The sequence below is a fragment of the Macaca thibetana genome, chromosome 3 (genome assembly GCF_024542745.1).
Source record: "Macaca thibetana thibetana isolate TM-01 chromosome 3, ASM2454274v1, whole genome shotgun sequence".
Taxonomy (NCBI): Eukaryota; Metazoa; Chordata; class Mammalia; order Primates; family Cercopithecidae; genus Macaca; species Macaca thibetana.
The window spans coordinates 60,416,215-60,422,563 of record NC_065580.1 but is presented as its reverse complement, the minus strand read 5'-3'; positions in this window follow the sequence as shown (position 1 = coordinate 60,422,563).

Here is a 6,349-nt window from a genome sequence, read left to right as displayed (position 1 = left end):
CTGGTGCTTTGCCTTCAATTGGGGAACCTGGAGGTGAGCTTCCCCATCTTGGGCCCCTCTCCGTGGCTGAGCAGGGAGCTCAGACCACTGTGCATTCCACATATCAGTCCATTACCTGAGGCAACAGAGAGCTTCTCCTAGTACTTAAGGATCAATTATATACACATCCACATAGGCTGTAGCCAGCTCTTATCCATAAGAATCACCCACTGGCCTATGACATAAGCTTTCAGACATCTCCACCATTTTAGCCCCACAGGATACAGTGAGCCTGCTCAAACATACAGTACATTGCTACTACAACCAGCATTTGGGAAAGCCACCATACAAAGGCTATTTATAATCAAGGAACTTATACAGACTCTTTGCCACTGAAAGCATCCAGAACCAAAGCCAAAGGACTCTATACAGCATACATAATAGACACCTCCTTGAGAAGGAAAAGAGCCTCATCCAAACAAAAGCAAACTCAAAAAATAAAGAGAGATAGCTTATCCACATGACAAAGAACCAGAGAAACAACTATGAAAGTATGAAAAATCTGAGTGTTACAACAGGCCCAATGAACACTAACTCTCCAGCAACAGATCCTAGCCAAAATGAAATCTTTGAAATACGATATTAAGAATTCAAAATACTGATTTTAAAGGAGCTCATTGAGATTGAAGAGAAAACTGAAAACATACACAAAGATATCAGAAAAACAATTCAGGATCTGAGAAAAGATACTGACATCATTGAAAAAAAATAGAACTGAAAATAAAAAAAATTGAAGGAATTACAAAATACAATTGAAAGCTTTAAAAATAGTCTAGACTTAGTGAAAGAAAGAATTTTAGAGCTGGAAGACAGGTCCTTCAAATTAGCCTGATTAGATAAAAAAATAATGTTACAAAATGAACAAAGCCTTAGAGAAATATGGGATTATGCAAAGCATCCTACCCACAGATTATAGGTACACCATAGGAAGAAAAGGAAAAAGTAAGAAGTATGGAAAACCTACTTGAGAAAATTATTTAAAGAAATCCCATCTGACTAACAAAGATTTCTAAGCAAAAACTCTGCAAGCAAGAACAGACTGGGAGCCTACTTCTGGCCTACTTAAGGAAAAAACAAATGTCAGCCAAGAATTTTATTTCCCGTCAAACTAAGCTTCATAAATTAAAAAGTAAGGTCTTTCCCAGACAAATGAATGCTAAGGAAATTCGTCACCACTAGACTAAGTCCTACAAGAAATGATCAAAGGAATTCTAAACATGGAAACAAAAGGACCATACTCACCATCATAAAAGGACACTTAAGTACAAAGCTAACTGATTGAAACTCCAAATAAACTAGCTAACAACACTATGACAGGAACAAAACCTCACATACTAAAATTAACTTTAAATGTAAATAGCATAAATGCTCCACTTAAAATATACAAATTGGAAAATTCGATTAAAAAAAACTCCTCAACCAGAAGAGACAAACCTGCAGACCAAAGATAGCTATAGATTTAAAGTAAGAGGTTGGAAAAAGCTTTATCACACAAATGGAAACCAAGAGAGGAGGAGCAGCCATCCTCCTTTAAGATAAAACAGACTTCCAACCAACAACAGTAGAAAGGACAAGGAAAGACATTATATGATGATAAACGGTTCAATAAAACAGGAAGATTTAACTATCCAAAATATATATGCACCCAACACCTGAGCAGCCACATTCATAAAACAAAAAACACTAGACCTAAGAAAACCCAGGTTAATAGCAATACAATAATCATGGGGTTTTCAATACTACAGTGACATCACTAGAGAGATCATCAAGGCAGAAAATCAACAAAGAAACTCTGGACAGCTGGGCGCGGTGGCTCATGACTGTAATCCCAGCACTTTGGGAGGCCGAGGTGGGCGGATCATGAGGTCAGGAGATCAACACCATCCTGACTAACACAGTGAAACCCCATCTCTATTAAAAATACAAAAAATTAGCCGGGTGTGGTGGCGGGTGCCTGTAGTCCCAGCTACTCGGGAGGCTGAGGCAGCAGAACAGTGTGAACCCAGAAGACGGAGCTTGCAGTGAACCAAGATGGCACCACTGCACTCCAGCCTGGGTGACAGAACAAGACTCCGTCTCAAAAAAAAAAAAAAAAAAAAAAAAAAAGAAAAAAAAAAAAAGAAAGAAACTCTGCACTTAAACTACGCTATAGACCAAATGGACCTACACGACATTTACAAAATATTTCATCCAACAATGGCAGAATGTGGTTCCATTCATGGAACATTCTACAAGATCAACCATATGTTTGGTCATAAAGCAAGTCTCAATAAATTTTTTTTTAAATTAAAATGATATTAAATACCTTCTCAGACCACAGTGGAATACAATTAGAAATCAATACCAAGAGGAACTCTCAAAACACACAAATACATGGAAACTAAACAATTTACTCCTGAATGACCTTGCAAGGTATTAAAATAGCAAGGTATTGGTACAAAAATAGACACATAGATCAATGGAACAGAATATCAAAATAAATACCAAATAAATAATGCCAAAAATAAATACCAAAATAAAACCACATACCTACAACCAACTGATCTTGAACAAAGTCAACAAAAATGAGCCAGGGAGAAAAGACACTCTATTCAATAAATGGTGATGGAGTTAACAATGAAATTCAGGAAGAAATAAAAAAATTTTTCAAAGCAAGTGGAAATCATGGCACAACATACCAAAACCTCTGAGATACAGCTAAAGCTGTGCTAAGAATAAAGTTTGTAGCATTAAATGCCTATATCAAAAAGATAGAAAGATATCGAATTAACAACCTAACATTACAATTCAATGACTAGAAAAATGACACAAGAACAAACTAGACCCTAAGCTATCAGAGGAAAAAAAATAACAATCAGAGAAGACAAAAATGAAATTGAGATAAAGAATAATACAAAGAATCAATGAAAGAAAACACTGGTTCTTTGAAAGACTAAACAAAATTCAGAGACAGTAGGTAGATTAATTAAGAAACAAAAGAGAGAATATTCAAATAAATACAATCAGAAATGATAAAGGTGACATTAAAACTGATACCACAGAATAAAAAAGATCATCAGAGTCTACTATGAATACCTCTATGCACAGAAACTAGAAACCCTAGAGAAAATGGACAATTTCCTGGAAAGGTCCAACCTCCCAAGATTGAACCAGGAAGATATAGAAATCCTGAACAGGTGAATAACAAGGAATAAAATTGAATCAATTTAGCAGAATCTCCCAGCAACAACAACAAAAGTCCAGAACCCATACGGATTCAGTGCCAAATTTTACCATCTGTACAAAGAAGAAGTGGTACCAACTTTATTGAAACTATTCCAAAACACGGAGGAGGGGGGATTTCTCCCCAGCTCATTCTATGAAACTAGTATCACTCTAATACCAAAATTAGACAAGGACACAACAGAAAAAGATAACTACAGGCCAATATCCCTGATGAATATAGATGTATAAATACCCATCAAAGTAACCCTAATCCAACAGCATATCAAAAAGATAATTGATAACATTCAAGTGGATTTTATTTCAAGAATGCAAGGATACTTCAACATTCACAAATCAGTAATTATATATTATATATATTGGATATATAAAGATATATATTTTTATATATCTTTATATTTTATATTTTATACATATAATATATATTTTTATATTTATATATATTTTATATCTTTATATATAGATATGTGTATATATATAATTCAAATATTTTTATATCTTTATATAAAGATATATGTATATATATAATCCAAACATATATATATATATATATATTAGACCAACAAAAATGTTTTTTGCTCAAAATGTAGCATTTCATTTTCTCTGTTCAAGGAAATTCTCTCTAATGCTGGGGAAGTGAGAACATCTCATATAAAATAATTCTCCAAAAGACATTAGTATTGCACCCCTGAAAGAATTTGTCTACTGTTATCATTGTTAATCATGCCAGTGTTCTATTGATTACAGATCATTTGGTATAGCTTCAAGCTATTTGCTCTGAACCATGTTGTAAAAACAGGACGTTCTCTCTGCTCCATGTGGGGAATGTCAGAGCCAGAAACTCAGAAGGGTCTCACAAATCTCAGCTATCAGATTAGTTTTCAGGACCTTGAAGATAAAGGGCAGACCTTAAGTGGATATTAAGGTCTATTAAGAAAGCAAATAAATATGTGCCTCTTCTTTATGGAGCTATTCCTTTCTACTGTCAAACAAACATAAAAAAAGGTAAATAAACTCAGTAAATGTGATTCATATAGAGCCAAGTATATACATATATATGTAAACACACATATTTTTCTTTTTTATTTGATATACACAAAACTGTATAGAATAATGAAAAGTTCATAGTTGCCTTAGATATAGCAGCAGTGTACATATGAGTTTTTAAAATATGAAAATAAATTATAATATCTTTGAAATGGGACTAAATGTGTATATATTCAGCAGATAAAATTAGTAAAAATAGTATCAACATTACATATTTTTCATTGATTTTTTTTAAACTTTCTAAATTAAAGTACAGGTGTCTTATAGAATTTGGGAGTTGTCTTGAAATACAGGTGGGGGAGGTAGGTGGTGGCAGGAAGAATGACAAGGCGGTGGGGTAGAGTAAAGGTCAGAGTACTTTGGTTAGGCAAAATGATCCCACTTGGGATAAGAAAGCCGATCTATTGCTCCTGGGAGACACACTGATATATTGATATGTCCCCAGAGCACCCTGCAGTAATTGGAGGAGCCCTTTGAGGGAATCTCCAGGGACACTTTTGCTTTATCTTCCTATGGCATAGACACATTTATTGAATGCCCTCTTTTGTTTAACCTTTATTAAGTAGAGAAATTTTGCTGCAAGTCTTAGGTTAGCTTAGAAGACAGTGATTCTATACTTCCGGTAGATCATTGCTAGGTATAATTACAATTCTTGAGTTTTTTCAAGTAAGAATAGTGAACAAAGGCCTGAGTAATCAAACGGCCAATGCTTACATACACTCTGCAGCCACATTTTAGCTCTGCTTTTGTCTAACCAGGGACCTGGTGACTGAGGTGGACATCAATTCCAAGGCTAGGGAATTTTTTTCTTGAGTATGTTTCTAGTTTTAATTTATGAATATTAACTCCAAGCGCTGAAAAGAAGTATTACTTTCAAGTTTTGTGACAAGGTAGAATGTGACAGAATCACACATCTTTTAGGCTTTGGGGTTGTGGTTAATGGAATAGAATAGGAAGAATAGAATTTCTTTTTTCTCAAAGACACATCATAAGAATATTGTCATTTCAAGGCTATTTCACAATTTTAGAAGACAAGAACCACAATCACTTTCCACTGCATGAAAGATTTTCAAGGAGTTCTTGCTTTGCATAAGAATTTGAGTACAAAGTGGTAGGCTAATCTGACCTCAAATGAATAGCACTGGAAAAGAGTAGCTTAACATATTCTCATCTCAAAGACCGCAAACCACTTTCTTTTATCTCCTCATTTTTATGGCCCTTGATTAACACCCCCTCCCTACTCAGGCTCCAGGGATACGTCCACATCGACAAGTACAACTCTCTCTTTTCAACCTTTATCCTGATAAAAAGAATTCCTATGCACACTGTCTTACGCAAAATTTTGCAGTTCATGTTGATTCCTTTATTATTTTTGTGTATCTCCCATGTGTGGTGTTTCTAATGTTTGTGGAGTTCACCTCCAGAGTACCTCTGGAAGTTATTTCTTTCTCAAACTTCTCTGTTGCTACCTTAGTTCAGGCACTTAGACCCTATTTTTTTTTTACCTTTCAACAACTTAAAAAGGTCTGCTACCTCAAAAAAAATCATCTTCAGTTCAACCTAACAGTTCCCCAAATGTATGGAGAACTAAACTTTTTGACAAGTTTGCTAACACACATTTCCCAGATGCTGTTTTCCACCTCACCTCCTGAGACTGGGCAGGATAGGAACCTCTACTTTTAAACAAGCATTCAGATGGTACTGACGCAAGAACAGACTAGAAGCAAACCCAGCAAAAGAGCAATATTTGCCAAAGAAGCTGTGAGCCTGAATTAGAAAAACCTGTTTCCTCTTTGCGAATTAAAGTACCCTGTGAGTCCCCAACCTTCTATAAGCAGGAAGCAAGCTATGAAAGTTATATAGCCTCATTTTAGAAATGGTCAAAGAGGATAATGGAAAATAAAGAGGGTGAACCAAAATGCTCTCTCAGGAGAATTGATAGCAGCAGGAGGCAGACAAATACCTAGGCAGATAGGGGCACGTCCCTGGTGAAACCCCAGCTACAAGCCAAAGAGAGCCTGAAAGTCAAGCTACATGTCAA